General features: G+C 37.3%; 1 protein-coding gene across 2 annotated transcripts in view; it reads left to right on the forward strand.

Moving 5' to 3' along the window:
- LOC117986481 (leucine zipper putative tumor suppressor 2 homolog) overlaps positions 1 to 18244 on the forward strand; it is a 138205-nt gene that overhangs the window by 79991 nt on the left and 39970 nt on the right. The window lies entirely within an intron of this gene.

An 18244-nucleotide genomic window follows, 5' to 3' on the forward strand; every position in this document is an offset into this window, starting at 1 on the left:
AACGGGAAGTACCCTGTAGGTTTCTTGACAGACCGACAGACCGACAGACAGACAGACAACAAAGTGATCCTATAAGGGTTCCGTTTATCCTTTTGAGGTACGGAACCCTAAAAATCGGCCAAGTGCGAGTCGGACTCGTACCATCGTACCTACAAGAAATAACATTTTTTTCCATGGCTGCCTCATTAACATTTTTATTATTTGTTGTTATAACGGCAAATAGAAATACACATTATGTGAAAATTTCAACTCTGTACCTATTGACAGACAGATAGACATACGGACGGACATCAGAGTATTAGTAAGGGTCACTCTTCGGGTACGGAACCCTAAATAGGAAGTTATTTAGTTATAAATATATCCTATAAAATAATAAATTGGAAAAATCTAGACAAACGCCAATGTGCGAGACGAAACCGAAAAAAATACAAAATATTATTTTACTAGCTTAAGTAGGCTCTCCAGGTCTTTAACTACGCCTGTGCAAAAAATCACGTCGATCAATTGTTCCGTTGCAACGTGATTGAAGGACAAATCAACAAACCAATAAACAAACACACTTTCGCATTTATAATATGGGTATTGATTCAATTAAACTTTTACAAGAACTTTTGAATCTTCAAATGCATCTATTAGCACATTTTTTTTAATAGAGATTGCGAGCAAACGAGCAGGCGGGTCACCTGATGTTAAGTGATTACCGCCGCCCATGAATATTTGCAGCACCAGACGAACCGCCGATGCGTTGCCGGCCTTTTAGGAATCTGTTGGTCCGCCCCTTGAATAACCCCATGTTGTAATCTAGTGGGAACATGTTCGGAATGTCTTCGAAACTACAAGAAACCACTTCAAGCAAAAACTATGCTAATTTAAATCTATTACTGGCGGAGTAAACCAAAGTTAAACAGAAAAGGTCAAAGCGCTACTGTACCGGGCTTATCAGTTACCACAATCACCACTGGATTTAGAACTAGAACGTACCGAAGTAGCCTTTTGTCCACCGACTTTCTAGTTGACCTTTGCAGAAGTCGATAAAGGTGTGTGGAAATAGTCCAAGGCTGGCCACTGGTGGCGGACTTGAGATCCGGTGGTCACGACTCGGCCCGACTTGTGTCCGACAATCGACCTGAACAAATGAATAATTTACTGCAGAGTGTAATCTGTGACGAGCTACTGATTGAGGGATTATTCTTTCATTAGATGATTGTGTCTTGAAATGATATAAAATTTCATGTTATGGACTCAGAGCAGAGCTAATGCTTGCCGGACCTTCGTTATTTCATAAAAGCTGAAAGTTTTTCTGCGTATTATCCCCAACACAGGGAGGAACGAGAAGTTTGGATCATGGTGGCTTTAAGTTTAACAGATAACAGGTAACAAAGATGTAAAAAATCTTACGTCAAAGTAGCTATACAACCTATTTTTTATATTTTCTTCAGAATAGTATTACAAAACAGTCAAATCACGTCATGCATAGTCAGACACATAATACCGTGGCAATCCCCTGCCTAAACTAACCCTTCCTAAAAATTAGACTTCATACGTTGGCGCAAGATTTTTTACACCTTTATCTCCCAAAGCCACCATGATCTAAATTTCATACTGTCTGATCGTTTCTCTCTGTGTTGGGGACAAAACGCAGAGAAACTTTCAGCTTTTATAAAATAATGAAGGTCTGGCAAGCGCTGGCTCTCTCTCTATTAGATTTTGACAATCAGTTTCTGATACTGACTGAAATCTACACGCTTTTACACACAAAATTCATTTTGCTGTATCGATTGTTTAATATGAGAGATAGATACCGCGTCATAACGAGAATAGTTAAATTACCATCAGTTTTTTTGAATTTTAACACGTTTTTTTAAATATATCGATGGGAATAGGAAAGTACAAAATCAAAAATCATGTAACTTTTCCGCAGGGAACATTATGAAAAGTTTAGCACTCGTATTCACAAACCTACCACTAAAGTTTTAAGATTCAAAGTTTTTAATATAACCTACCTAGAAACATCATTGCATGAAACTGTAGGTAGGTACCTATGCACTTTGCTGATAGACTAGGCAGGAAGATATTATGATAGCATAGCGACTTGTTCTCACGTGAATGAAAATGAATTAACGGTTAATTATCCAAGGCTAGGTAATAAAGCAATACCTACAACAGGTCGCCGCCGTGAGATATGTAAATGAGCCAGGCCGGTGGTCTGCGATGGACTGAGATACTAGACGTTTGTCTTATTTTGATCTGCCTGTTGTTCGTAGAACCGTATACCACATGCATGTTAATAACCGTGTCCTTAATACACAACATATTAGAGATGGGCATTATTGCTACTTTTAAATCATTTTCATTACGTGATATTTTTTGTACGAAAAAAAATTACAGTAAAGAGAAAAAGAGAGTATTTGTAGACAGGGAAGCACTTATCTTCATGAGAGATCTCTACGAGTGACCAAGATGCGACTTATTCGTGGTTCTAGATTCTTTTTGGACTCGATGATCAACTTTACGTCCTATTATCGAGTTTTTGGATACCTATATAAATATTATAATTTCTATTCAATTCTTTTGAACACGGCTTCTTTCGCTTAAAAATTGGATTAAAATGTATCTCGGGTTTGGACTGATGATTAGAGCGTGCATTTTTATTAAAAAAAAAATTCGTCATTTGCGCCCAAAACAGATGAAAAGACAAATCATAATAATTCTACAAAAGTAAAAGTAGGGGATGGACTTTAAGAAATCTTCCGAAAACCTTTAATATTGCAGGAATGAAATCCACCTTTACAGACTTATGAATAAGATTAATTTCCAGATCGCTATCTCAAAGATAATGCGATGAATACGTTCGAAGCTAACATGTGTGAGGCTGCAGATTATCCACGCTTGTCGGTCACCTCTTTGGACGTTTGTAGATTGCATCGCCCACGGCTCGTGGGTTAACACTGGATTAACCATCTGCTGACAATGATACGTTCGAGACAGCAAGCAATACGCGAAAGAATTGACATATTTGCTTGATTATCTATCGTCCGATACAGAAATCAGACCACGCAATGAGAGCCTATAAAATATAATGTGTTTTTAAATAAACAAACTTCGTCAATTTGTATGGCTTACATAATGTCGTTATTTGGAAACTTTAATAGTTTATACATAAATCAACGCAAGCTTCAGTTTTTAACAGAAAATTTGCCTACTTAGAAATCACACTCAAGACGCTGATATTGATCTGCTAAAACAGTGCAGGGTTAATTTTTATAACCTTTGCCTACTTGTCGGACATGATGATTTATAGCTATGAAGCCAGGAGGCCAATTGACCTAGTTTGATAGCTACAGTGAGACAATTACAATCAACTCTGGCCGGACATCTCTTCCTAATATCTACAATGCATTGTAGTGGCTAGAATAATTCAACCAATCAAAACAATTAAGATTGTAGCAATGATTGAGACAGCTTTTCCGCAATCGACCAATGTACAAACGTCGATGACAGTTGACACATCCGTATTGATATTATTGACCCAGTGGTCAACTACCTTGGCAGAGAAGAACGTTGTGTAAATTGTGCCCTCCCCCCTAAAAGAAACTGGCTCTATTACTTTTGCATTCAAGATGAACTGATACTTAAGTTATTTAAGTATTGAATCTGACGACAAGTTACATTTTAAGCCATACTTTGTTGCAACTAGTTATGACGTATGCAACAGCTTTCGTTTGAAGTGTATTGAGCTGGAAAATTCGATTAGAGTTTGTGTTCTGAAACGGAAATAGCTTCAGAAAATGTTGATGACTATCTTGTTTATGAGAAAACTGACTAACATATCAACGTAATAGCTCAAACTGCTAGGTCTAGATACTTGCGAACATATCTTGATTTTCGACACAACATTGTAAAGATAATTCTGTTGTGCAAAATCTCTAAACTAAACTAAAATGACACTTCTAAATATATTGCTATCCGTTTTATAATGCTCCCTGCGGAAAAAGATAGCATTAGATTTAGACCTATCAATTTAGTTAAGAGGCTGTGTATATTATATATTATAACAGAATAAGCCTAAGAAAGCATTTTGAGATATTCCAGCGGGATCTTGGAAAAAACCTACACCCTCGCGAATGAAGTCACGCTGTAAAAAACAATATTATAAATAGGAATTAGAGCTTATAGAGATTAGAGACTATTTCGAAGTAATATACTTAGTAAGAATTAGTTATGTTTGTACCTCTCCTGAAAAGGATCGAATTTGAGTTATACCCTTTTTTACTGGAGGCACTTGATATGTGAATAGAGAAGTCCTGACTTACTGACTAACTTATTGACGCCTAGCCCAAACCCTTGGGTCCAGAAACCTGAAAGAGCTCAGAGTTTCTTTATAATATGTAGACAAAAGGCCGGATTTTTTTAAAATTTCCACGGCATATTGGGAATTTAAATATTTTCGCTGAGCGAAGCTGCGGGTGGTCGCTAGTATTTTATATATTTATGGAATTCATTTTGTATAGGTACCTTACAATGGATTTTTTGAAAGCTAAATCTACAAATTGATTAGACCCCCTACTATCATACCTACCAATAGCTCCTAGATTAATTGTTTTTGAAATAGTATTCGATATGAGAAAGTCCTAACAATTCGGCATGACAAATGAAAAATATATTAAATTTTAATTTGCGGATCACGATATCTGGTTTTGATACGGCTCGGCGGGTTAGTGGTTAATTTCATTTTCTTTTCGCATTATAATAATGGTACTGGTCCACTATCGCGATTTGGCTAATGGTTCGAATTCGGGCTTTTTATACGATAGTTCGGCATTCGGCAAATCAACTGACCACACTCTTTTTTAATTTTTATTTATTTACGCCAACAACTATCATACGCTACGTGGGGTCGGCACAACATGTATTCTTCTTCCACTTACTTCTGTCATTCGTCAACGTATTAACCACCCCTTTTACACGCATATCTTCTTTCACGCTATCCATCCACCTTTTCTTTGGTCGTCCTCTCCTCTTTTTTCCTTCCACATGCATATTTAACTTTCTTTTAGTGACATGGCTTTCTTCCCTCCGCATTATATGCCCATACCATGCCAGCCTATTACCTACCCCTCAACTTCCATACAATTATGATATATAGAAATTCACTGCAGTATGGTTGTCCATTACAGGTGCAGTTATGAAAGAAAATAACCTAACATGCACTAACTACCATCATTCTACTAAAAGTTACTTAAAGTAATAACGCATCATCATATTAACCGATAGACGTTTACTGCTAGTCATAGGTCTCTCTCTTGTAAGGATTTCCACATGCCACGGTCTTGCGCCCCCTGAATTCAGCGGCCTCGTTTGATGTCGTCTGTCCACCTAGCCACTGGCCCCTCTATTCGGTTTATATTACATGTGTTGTGTTTGGCGAACTTTTGAATAAGTTTGGCAAACCAGCCGGCTGGCAGACGCGACTTTCTATGACAGCGAATAGAATCCCTACGGTGAATCGAATATCTCGAAAATATAATGAGTTACCTCGGGATTTTTAAAACACCTATATTCACAGTTTCACACTAACCATTCGGGTTAGCGCGAATGTTAAGAACGATGCGATCGACGCCGGCCGCACAGTTCGCAATAATATCACGAATCACTTAATCACTCGCCGAATGCCGATAGTGGAACCGAACCATAATGCGAACTCATTATCAGAGATGTATAATACATTTCGTGTACCACTCTCACTTTCTCGGATGTACGAGCAAGTGGGTATCATGATAGATGTTTAATTCACCTTGTGCTTCGAGTTTGTGAGCTCAACAGCGGGCTTAGTTGTTGTGAGATTACATATTATTATTATCACCAAGGTTGATATATTTTGAGCATCGAAACACTTTAGAGCCTCGATAGCTCAACGGTTAAAGGAGCGGACTGAAAACCGAAAGGTCACCGGTACAAACCCCACCCGTTGCACTATTGTCGTACCTACTCCTAGCACAAGCTTTACGCTTAATTGGAGGGGATAAGGGAATATAGTAAATTGATTTAATTAAATGCCATTCTTTAAGTACCATACATCTTTAGATTTCATCATCATCATGATCAACCCATCGCCGGCTCACTACAGACCCGTGCGGTCTCCTCTCAGAGTGAGAAGCGTTTAGTCTACAACGCTGGCCAAGTGCGAATTGGCAGACTTCACAAACTTTTGAGAACATTATGGAGAGCTCTCAGGCATGCAGGTTTCCTCCATATAATGTTTATAATTATACTTAAAACGCGCATAATTCGAAAAGTTAGAGGTGCGTGCCCGGGATCAAACCTCCGACCTCCGATTAGGAAGCGGACGTCCTAACCACTAGGCTACCACAGCTTCTTCAGATTTAAGTGTTACTTTTTAAGTTAACGCCAACTGTGCGTAAATCTGTTATTTAGGCCCAGTTGCATGACATGCGGTTAAAGCTACGTTACGGCTTCGGTTAAACTTTGCCTACTAATAAAAAAATGGTCAAGTGCTAGTCGGACTCGCACACGTAACAGTTCCGTACCACGGTAGGTACTTACAATAAATAATACATTTTTTAATTCTAATTATTTCTTAGATAGATAGATAGAAATACTTTATTGCACACAAAAAATATTACATAACTATTACAGAAACTAAAACTAAAAAAAAAAAATTGTATGCAAAGGCGGCCTTATTGCTCACAGCAATCTCTACCAGGCAACCTTTGTTGAAAGGAGAAACTAGGTGTGTTGGATAGTACTTACACGCAAGACCGAAAAATGAAGTATAATATTATATAATATAATTAACTAACTACACTCGGCGTCAAAAAAATCGCACCTTTCAAAAAATCTACTTCAAACAATTTTAAACCTTATTTGACATCAATAATGAGGGTCATGTTGGGTATCATTTGAAAGGGGATGAAATGGAGAGCACAAAAACAATTCAATTAATTATTTTTCTTTTATTAGAACAGCACAAAAAAAGAAGTTTATGAAACAGTAAAAATCCTTAATTAAGCCTTAATTTAAAACAGATTAATTATACAAAAAAGAATACAAAAAATGATCTTAAAAATAATCTAAAATCTAGTGTTACCCCCCCTTGCCCTGATGACGTCTTCCATACGATCCCTCATGGATCTTATCAATTTTAAAATGTCTTCTTGAGGGATAGTGTTCCATTCCTCAATAACAGTATCTTTGAGTTCCTGGAGAGTCGTAGGAGCGGGATCACGAGACCGAACCTTGCGTTTTAAATGGTCCCATAGGTGCTCAATCGGGTTCAGGTCTGGACTTCTTGCTGGCCAGTGCATGACAGAGATCCCAACCTCTTGAAGGTACTCGCGCACAATAATTGCAGTGTGAGCGCGAGCGTTGTCGTGCATCAACATGAACCCCTCGCCAACAAAACTGGCATAGGGGACCACATGTTCTTCCAGGATCTCTGTGATGTACCGGTGAGCAGTCAGTGACCCTTGCCCGCGAGCACCTCGAGCCCGGGAGACGCAAACAAGGTCGGTTTTGCCGTCGGCAGACATGCCGCCCCAGAACATACAAGAACCGCCTCCATATTCCACCGTCTCCTGGATGCAGGCTTGGGCGAATCGTTCACCCTGTCTTCTGTACACTCTTTTGCGTCTGTCGTTGCAGAAAAGGCACACTCTCGTCTCGTCTGAGAAGAGAACAGCTTTCCATTGTTTGAGGGTCCAATTGACGTGTTCGCGAGCGAATTGCAAGCGGGCTCGCCGATGCTCTGCGGTCAATTTGGGACCCGTAGCAGCTTTTCGCGCCGCTATTTTCTTCTCCCTCAGTCTTCGTCTAACCGTAGACACACTCACAGTTCTTCTGTTAGTTGTCTGGAGCTGCTGTCGCAACTCAACAGCATTTAAGAACCGATTTCTCAAAGACGTCACTACGATGAATCGGTCGTCTCTCTCCGAGGTGCAGCGACGTCTACCAGACCCATGTCTTCGGACGAAGCCACCGGTCTCCAGGAAACGCTGGTACACTCTTCGAACCGAAAAACGGCTCAAGTTGAGTTGCCGAGCGACATCACACTGCCGCATGCCTGATTGCAGTAGTGCAATCACTTGGGCGGCCTCATCAATAGTGGTAACCATCTTCAAAGGTATTTTTCTTGGGAATGAGCTTCTCGTGTGTCCACTTCAACGGTTAGATAGCGAATGACCCCGATTGTACCTGTATTGACCATTTTATACCTACAAAAGGTAGCGCAACTAGCGGCTGTCTTAAGAAGCAAAATTGTAAGTGTTTTCTTCTTCTTTTTTTGTGCTCTTCCAGTAAAAGAAAAATAATCAATTGAATTGTTTTTGTGCTCTCCATTTCATCCCCTTTCAAATGATACCCAACATGACCCTCATTATTGATGTCAAATAAGGTTTAAAATTGTTTGAAGTAGATTTTTTGAAAGGTGCGATTTTTTTGACGCCGAGTGTATTTCAGTAATACATACATAACTATCATACATATACATAACTATTATAAATATCAATATATATATATATATATATACATATATATTTCTATTATGGATTGTAAGTAAGAATGTAGACGCGTGCCTGTGAACTGTACTCGGGGTGTAAATTAAATAAAAAGAAGTGTTTAAATGTAACTTTAAAGATGTTTAATTTTCTACTTTACATCCCACAAATTGGGATATATATATATATCCCAATATATATATATATATTATATATTAATCTAATCTAATTATTTGTTGTTATAGCGGCAATAGAAATACATATTCTGAGAAATTTTTAACCCCTATTATGGTTAAAGAGATACAGCCCGCTGACAGACGGATGGACGGATGGATAGCGGAGGCTTAGTAATAGGGTCCCGTTGGCAGTTGGCACCCTTTGAGTAAATAATTCTAAAAACAAAGTGATATGAGTATATGATTAACAAACCCTGACTTGTGCGACTTTAATTATTTTTTGACGTTCAAAGTTTAACGGTAACTGTAATGTAACACTTATACTGGAAAACGTCAAGCTATGAACTCATTTTGAATTCTATTGAGGTACCCAGTGCCCAGGTGCAACTTAAACAAAGCATACATGATGTTTATATTGCATTGAATCGAAAATTTTGATTATATGCTTATTGCCTATTCCTATTGTTTGTGCGCTGATGTTTTGAAAAGAAACAACACTAGTGACGAAGTACCCATTTGTTAATGTTTAATTAAATGGAAAGTTTTGTTTATATGCATTGTCTGTGCCTATTGATTCTCCAAGCAGGCGCCTATTGTTCGTAGGTTGATGTTTTTGAAAAGAAACAAGCATAATGACGCGCTTGCTCCATTGTTTATTAAGGAGGTTGTTTTAATGAAACGCATTTATTTGCTCATTGTTTTGCGATTAGATGAAACGTACAATTAATCTGGTGCAAGTCATAAACTTTTCGTTTTAACCTGTCTATTTATTTTAAAGCTCTCTCTCTCTCTCTATTTCGATTTCCTTAAAAAACTTCATAACAATCTAATCTTTTACCTACGTTGTAGGTTAGTTTCCAGTTCAAGATAGAGATTCTGGTAGAGGATATCTGAATATATATAAAAAACGAGCCGAATTGAGAACCACCTCCTTTTTGGAAGACGGTTAGTGAAAAGGTGACTGACTGACTGGCTGACTGACTGACTGATCTATTAACGCACAGCTCAAACTACTGGATAGATTGGGCTGAAATTTGGCCTGCAGATAGCTATCCGTAGCATCCGTGGCATCCGCTATGAAAGAATTTTTGTAAATTCTACCCGCAAGGGGTTTAAATATGGGTTTGAAGTTTGTGTAGTCCACGCGGACGAAGTCGCGAGCATGAACTAATTACCTATAATACGATAAAAAGTAGCTTATATCTCTCTCCAGTAGGCGTAGCCTAACCACCACATGAGTAAATATCACTTGTGTGTTACCACTTTCAATATTTCGACTGAGTTGCATGAGTGATCACGACGGGACTGCATTGCTGCGAGAGATGAAGTTTGAGCTATCATGGGCAGTATCGAGCTACTCGCTTTCTTGTTCTTTTCGCTGGAATTTCATGAATGATGTCGTTTACATCACAAATTAAGGCTAAAATCATCTTCATCGTATTATTATTCTCTAGATTCGCTTATAACTTGTACCAAACAATAGCTATGTATAGATAGACCATTCAATACAAGACTCTAAACAGACGCCTACATCCATGCAATACAATTAACTTTGTTGTGCAAATCCCAATAGTGTTCCAGCAATCGACATGATTCGATGATTCTCTGATTGGAAATACTGATTAATCATTATCATTTATTACACAATACTATTTTGTAACTCCCCTGTGATTTGATGAAACTTTTAGTCGGATTTATTGATATCTTGACACTAATGCTTATGAATTACCAATAATATAGATTTTAAAATACTAAGTCCTCGTGGGCGGCGATTTTTTCGGCTGAACTATTTTAATAGAACATTATATGTAGATATTATTAATGCCTCTGATTATTCGTTGGACGTTAATTACGAAGCTGGTTTAAAATACCTAGAATCAAGAACCAAGAGCCTAAAATAAAAATAAAAACCAGCGTAGATCGACGAGATGACGAGAATCGTGAAAATACAATTACATAATAAGATATGTATTATTATTCTAATAAAACTTAAATCTAGCTTTATCTAATTACTATACAAATCATGCCCGCGTGAAATACATGCATGGACAGCCAGGCTGATCCGTTGCGGAAAAATGAGGCAGCCCTTCTGTTACCAGATGAAGCTGTTAATCGCGGTGAAATGTCTCGTATTTTTTTTTTAGCACTAATACTCCATGGTCCCAGGGTCTCCATCTCGGCAAACGGAACAAAAATGTAACTCTCGACAAGAGAGTTATTTCCAACTATTTCCAACCGCTGAACTGTAAGAAATGGTATTGTAAGAAAAAACTGGATACACACAAAAAAGGATAAACATTTCAATACGAAGAAGGCTCGCACAATGAATCAATGATCATATTTTGAATATTCGAACAATCAACATTACAAAATTACTGCCAAAATGGAATGCTGATGCGAGTCGGACATAACTGCATGAGCTCAACACGCTTTTGGCAGATTTTTTATAATGCGCGCACAGTTTTAGAGATCCGCAATCACACTAATATTAGAAAGGCGAAAGTGTGTCTCTTTCTCTCTCTCTGTGTGTGTATCCCCCCCCCCCCCATACACACGGGTGTGTGTGTGTTACTCTTTCACGCAAAAACTACTGGATGGAAGTGGCTGAAATTTGGAATGGAGATAGCTTATACCCTGACTTAACACACAAGCTAGTTGAATATTTTCGGATCAAACTCACTGAAATTATGTAATTATGTACCTTCTAGGAATTAATTTTATCTGCGTCTGTATTTTGCCAGATTCCTGTAAAAATATCTACATACACAGTTTTAAAGTTACTCGGGTTTAAAGATCTGTATGTATGTTCTTGACCTATCATTTTAGTTTATAGATCGTGTACAGTGCGACAAGGCTATCTTGGCGCGTGACGAAAATCGGAACTAACGTTGCCGTCAAGTGCCCCCTTTGTTCTTGTTTAAATATTCTAAGCCTTTGTTTTCCAACAGCGCCCCCCTGTCAATGTCATTCAAATGCCAAGAGAGCCACTTATAGCACTGTACTACAGAATTAACCACGGTGTTCATGTAATACAGTACAAAGTACCAATTACAGAACCCTTGAGCCGATTTTGACTTGACCACATTTTTTGCAGATATACAATCAATAGATGGTCAGATCTGGTCACATGTCAGTTATGTCTTTCGGAGAAAGTTGTCACTGCTCGAATGCTGACGTAAACCAAATGAGAAGGTACCGGGAATCCGCATAGGATTATGTTAATAAACATTTCCTTCTTTAATATTAATGCGAAAGCTTCGAGCAAAAAAACATTTTGCTCTCCTTTTACAAAGTGGGTTGCAGTTATAACTTTTTACTATTTTTGGTAGTCATTGGTAAAGTGACGTGCTATGGTATTATTATTGATTTTGTTTTCATTTTATTTTCTGAAACACGAGCGAGCGGATACGCGATGACTATTTTCTACACTTTAAAGACGTTCAGAAAAAAAATCAATGGCGCTGTCTTGTGCAGAAGAACTTGAAGACTTTTGAAAATGGCTGGGCCTTAGATACAAAAGAGACCTACTGATTACCGAAGACCAGTTCAATTTTTTTTTGATTTTTCTGTCTCCTCGAAAGACTAAGATATTTTCCGGGATGCAACTTGCAAGCCATCTCTCAATCAAACGTCAAGATCGCTTCAGTGGTTAGGCTGCAAAAATGTATCAGGCAGACACACTTTCGCAGTTATATTATTAATCTAATTTTAGTGTGGATTATAGTAAAAATGGCACACTGATAGTATGTGCTCATTATGTTATTTATGTATTTAACAAAATTGTCTATAATATAAGCCTATATGACTAACTATTTTACTTAATTAGCAAACAGATAATGAAATTATGATGATAAAAATGGAAAGGAAAATATACTTACATAGTTTTTAATGACTAAAAGCCCAAGTACCTGTCATTTATTTTATCAAAGACATTAATTAAGTACCTATAGAAAATATTAGAGATCTAGCTATTCATATTTCAACAGATAATTCATATAATCGTAACAAAGCACTTCGAGGGTTATTGATTGATCGTCGAATGGAAATAACGAGCCCTATTTACGACGTCAACTCGAACAATACCTAAATCATTTGGATCGTACCTACTGTGAATCTGTTACCAAAAGCTCTGTTTGGTCGTGAGATCTCCGAGATTGCTTTTATTCTCGTCACGACGCTGGTTTTACATTTGTGCCAAGGTCCTCACATATTGGTAAAGTAGTAAACAACGATAAAGTTTCATTACACTTAGGTAGGTATTTTTATTATTTTGACGAGCTACTTGCGCACTGGACGTACTTATTTACTCCTAAAATGCGTTAGTTCGCCAATTTATTCGTCTTTGTAATGAAAGACTACATTCATAAACATAAAAATAGTTATAATTATTAATGACTCTTATTTAAGAGGACTTTCATAAGTATGTACCTAATTAGAATTAACTAGATGATGCTCGCGACTTCGTCGTTTATTAATCTTTTAAACCCAATAATGGTCATGTAATTGTAGAGTGGAATTAAAGGGAGCGCAACAAACAAGCAGATGGGTCGTAAGTTCGATTCCAACATCTGCCGGGCACGTGCAGGGTTTGACCCTAGGGCGCTTTGGGACCCCTGCAAACACAGTGTTAGTTCACCTGCTAGGATATAAAAGATTTTAATGGTTCAGTAATAATGGGTTATTTTGCACGACCTTATTATTGCAAATAAGGAGGTCTTTATTATTACGTTCCATTACTAGTAAGTATAGGTACCTATTTAATAAAAAAAGATCGACTATATCATTAAAGGTTCCAATAGAATAAAGAAAATAAATAAAGAAACGGGAAAATATAAAAAATTACCTACTCTAAATAAGTACCTACCCATAGAAAAAGGAAAAGGTGACTGACTTACTGACTGATCTCCCAACGAACAGCTTTAAAAACTGGACGGATCGGAGGCAATATAAGTATTACAACGTAGATATTTTAAAATTCAATCCCCAGGGGGTAAAATAGGGGTTCATTATCATCAACCTGTGGAAGTCCACTGATGAATATAGGCCTTCCGTAATGAGCGCCACCACACCGCGGCGGGGTGTTACGTAAAACGTTACAGTAGCGACAGCAACGCGACAGCAGTAGTAGCAATGCGACTGTCCATTTGCTGCCTGTCTCTCTTCTTCTTCTTATTATGCTTTGTGGCTATTGCTGTCTCTCTCTAGCCGCTGTTACGTGTGACGTTTGACAGCAATAATCGCGAGATTTATGCCTGTCCCAAGCCTGTCGCGAGATACGTAATAGGCTACTTGACTCATATCTAATTTCGTCCAATAAATGATTATTTATTATAGTATTTTGCTTAAGACAACGAAATATATCAATAACAATTATTAAAAACGCAGGATGGATATATAAATCTAATTTTAAAAAAGACAGTTTTTATTTTTATTTGAAACGCAGAAAACGCTGTCAGCCATGATGTGACGTCATTAAATATGTAAACAAAGAAATGTCATCCCTATGTCACGGAAGTTTATGCTGTTGTTTACAAATGCATGACGTCAGAGCACAGATAATCAATAGGCCAAACACTAAACATGGCCGACAGTGTTTTCAGCTGTCTATGAAAAATATATTTTTAAATTAAAGTTTTACGGTTTTTAGGGCGCAAAAAAATATAGTGTTAATTTTTTTGATCTAATAGGACAAATATTAACCATTTAAGACCTACTTAAAAAAAGTGTCAAGTAGCCTATTACCCCGCCGCGCGCCGGCCGGTCCTCAGCCAGCCACTTCCCGCCTGCATCTTTATGTCGTCGGTCCATCGTGCTGGAGGGCGTCCCACACTACACTTAAATATAAGCTTACATATTCTTACAAACGCGACTCGTTAAAATGTACGGGTCTGCATGTTTCTATGTATTAATCAAGCAACGTTAATTGAATTAATGCGTTTAGGATTACTCTGTCGATCATTGCACATAAAAACGTTAAAATATCGGAACCCTTCGTGTGCGAGTCCGACTCGCACTTGGCCGGTTTTTTATTGATGACAAGTATGCGCTTGGCTATTCTGATGACCCTATGGCGTGGTTACCAGCGCTTTCCATACAAACGCTACAAGATTTACGTATAAAAACAAAGTTAGGAATTCTTGCTTCCTTTCTTATGTGTAGAACTGATTAGTTAATAAAGATCTTTCAATGAAAAGCCACGAATTTGAAACTTCCCATATTTCAATTCATCAAAAAAATGGATGATAGGTTAGTAATAACTAAACGCGATAATAATTGTAAACTTTCCACGCCCAGCATGCAAATTGGTGCCAAGTGCCAAAATTGCATGCAACCAAATAACTTAGCGAAATCACTGACATTTTGTACAAACGAATCAATTTGGAACTTTGATAGCCTGGGATACAGCCCGCGGCTTTTTCAAAACGCTTTGTATCTGCTTTGGTGCTTGTTTTTAACGAAATAATTTGGAAAGTATTAGTTATATTTTGTAAAACACGAAGTTCTCGTTTAACTACCTGGCACTTCGAGTTTTCATGGCTCGCTTCCTTAAGCTACGATGAAACTGAAAAACTTTTCTTGCATTTAACATAAGGGCACTTTGTCATTACTATTTACATAATAATCTATACTTAACACAATAATGTATATAATGATCTTAACATAGGCTTGTACTGTAACCTTATTTATAATCTTAGATAAATACCTACCTTAGTTAAGTGAACGTAGACTAGTAAACCGAGCGTCAATTTACCGGTTAATTGTTTATTGTTAATTCTATTAGGTACCCACGACACAGGACTACCTAGTGTGGGTACCATAACACAATGTTATAATTGATTGATCTAAGTATGGTAAATAAAAATTTTTTCATTTTCATTTTTTCATTTTCTTCAGAAGAATTTTACAAACCTCCAAATGTAAAATCTAAGTGAAAGAAGTTTTAAATAAAATAAAAGTAAATTACAACCAACAAATTCAATTTAACTGTGTAAAGTTTCTAAAAAAATTATTATTATTAAAAAATGAATTCCTAAAAAAATCATATTATGTAATTCTGTTATTATAATTTTATAGATATTTAGCACAAGTTCAATGAAAAATTTCTTATGTTTCGGTACGGTTTCGGTCTTTCGGGGAAACAAACTAATAAAATAATAAGACATAATTATTATGTTGAATAATGAATTCCAATGTCAATGTTATACATTGAATTATTATGTAGTTATATAATAATACAAGTAAGTATGTACATATTTTATAAACATAACTAATGTTCGGCAAGATTTATTTTGTTTAAATATTTTAAAAGCCTGGGATTTCGCCAAAGGCTATTTTCGAAACAATTAATGTTCCATAATTCTTATTCTTTTCAAAGTAATTTATTGTTATTGGTAAAAGCACGTGGTTTCAAATTGCGTGTTTGGTATAAGAGTGGCCAGGATTGCGAAATTTTTGGGATTGACCGAGTATTGGAGCTAAATATGACTTATCGAGTATTGTCGCTTAGCAAGCTTGCAGATTTGATTTACATATTTTACTTCTAGCTATAATGTTTTTTTTACTAGTAACTGGCTGCAAAAACATTTAGAATGTGCATACTTTTCCTTGTCTTGACCTGATAACGCTGAAAATCCATACGCAAATTAAAACTATGATGTAAAAGCGGATGCCCACGACTTCATCCGCGTGAATTTAGGTTTTAAAATTTTTGGATTAAGAACTCTTTGATTTTTCGGTATAAAAAGTATGTCTTGCTCCAGGTATTTAACTACATATCCATGCACGTTGATCTGTTGCTCCGTTGCGTCGTGATTGAAGGTCCAACCAACAAACCAACAAAAAAAACACACTTTCGCATTTATAATATGGGTAGTGATTTAGTTCCAAAAATTACTTAAATAGTGGTCACATAGTTCGTAGCGTGGGAGACGCCCTGGGGTGTCGCAAAACTGGTCCACTTTTGACAATCGTTTAGGACATGCAAACTTTGCCTCGTCTCGGACGAAGGTGGGCGTAACTCGTGCACAGGCTTGCTGCTTGGAAAGTCGTAAACTACTTTATGTTTGTTAATCTGATCTTTTGATCTGATTATGTCGATACTAAATTGGGATCTCGATTTATTTACTTGAATATACCTAACATCATTATTATTTTTGGGTTCCAATATATAATATTATATTATATAAATGTATATTTTGAATAGAACCTTTATAATGATTGCTTAGTATGTTTTAAATTAGGTACATTTTTTCATTTAAATTCGTTTATCGACGCAGTACCTAAGTATTTTTTTGTTTCATAAATACCTATTATATATTATAGTGACAGATATGACGACCTCCCTGGCGCAGTGGTGAGCGCTGTGGTCTTAATAGTGGGAGGTCCCGGGTTCGATTCCTGGCAGGGGTTTGGAATTTTATAATTTCTAAATTTCTGGTCTGGTCTGGTGGGAGGCCTCGGCCGTGGCTAGTTACCACCCTACCGGCAAAGCCGTGCCGCCAAGCGATTTAGCGTTCCGGTACGATGCTGTGTAGAAACCAAAGGGGTATGGGTTTAATAAAAACTGCCATACCCCTTCCAGGTGAGCCCGCTATCATCTTAGACTGCATCATCACTTACCACCAGGTGAGATTGCAGTCAAGGGCTAACTTGTATCTGAATAAAAAAAAAAAAAAAAAAAAATAGTATATTACATTCAAATTAAGTACTCAATCGATATTGTAGATTCAAAATATATAATATGTTCTTTCACGATACTACCCCAACTTACTATTTCTATACTATTCTACTGAATATTGGTCTGGTGGGACTTGGGAGGCTGCGGCCGTGGCTAGTTACCACTCTACCGGCAAAGCCGTGCCGCCAAGCGATTTAGCATTCCGGTACGATGCCGTGCCAAAGGGTGGTTTAATAAAAGCTGCCATACCCCTTCCAGGTTAGCCCGCTACTCTTAGACTGCATCATCACTTTCCACCAGGTGAGATTGCAGTCAAGGGCTAACTTGTATCTGAATAAATAAATAAAAAATAGTATAGCAAAGTACCTAAAAATTAAAACATTTAAAACGCATAGAGGCAAAACCTTGTTTACTATTTTAAATGCCCATTACATACAGTCCTAAGATAAGTATCAAGGAAGTCGACTATTGGATGAAATTATAGACAATGAGTAATATTCACACGAAACCCCCATAATACGTGCTAAAGGCAACTACCAACTGTATCAGATACCGTTGGCTCTACATCACCATATTACACTTTACACTTGTTCGAGCAACTGGCTTGCCAATAGACAGCCACTGGCAGGCGCTAATGTTAACTCGTATGCTGGTAGCCCGTGTCGTTTCGGTTGGTTCGGCTAAAAATTATTTAGTAAGTAGTTAATTTATATAAATCAATATCCCTCTTTTCCTTCTTCCTAAATCCTAAAACGTAAAGGAGTAAATAAGTAAGTGTAAAGTAATCTCTAAGGCCTGGGATTTTAATCTACGGATTTTAGCTATTGTGGTCAGTACCCGTAGTACAAGATTTTACGTCTCACCAAACCAAACCAAAT

This window comes from Maniola hyperantus, chromosome 11, assembly GCF_902806685.2.
Source record: "Maniola hyperantus chromosome 11, iAphHyp1.2, whole genome shotgun sequence".
Taxonomy (NCBI): Eukaryota; Metazoa; Arthropoda; class Insecta; order Lepidoptera; family Nymphalidae; genus Maniola; species Maniola hyperantus.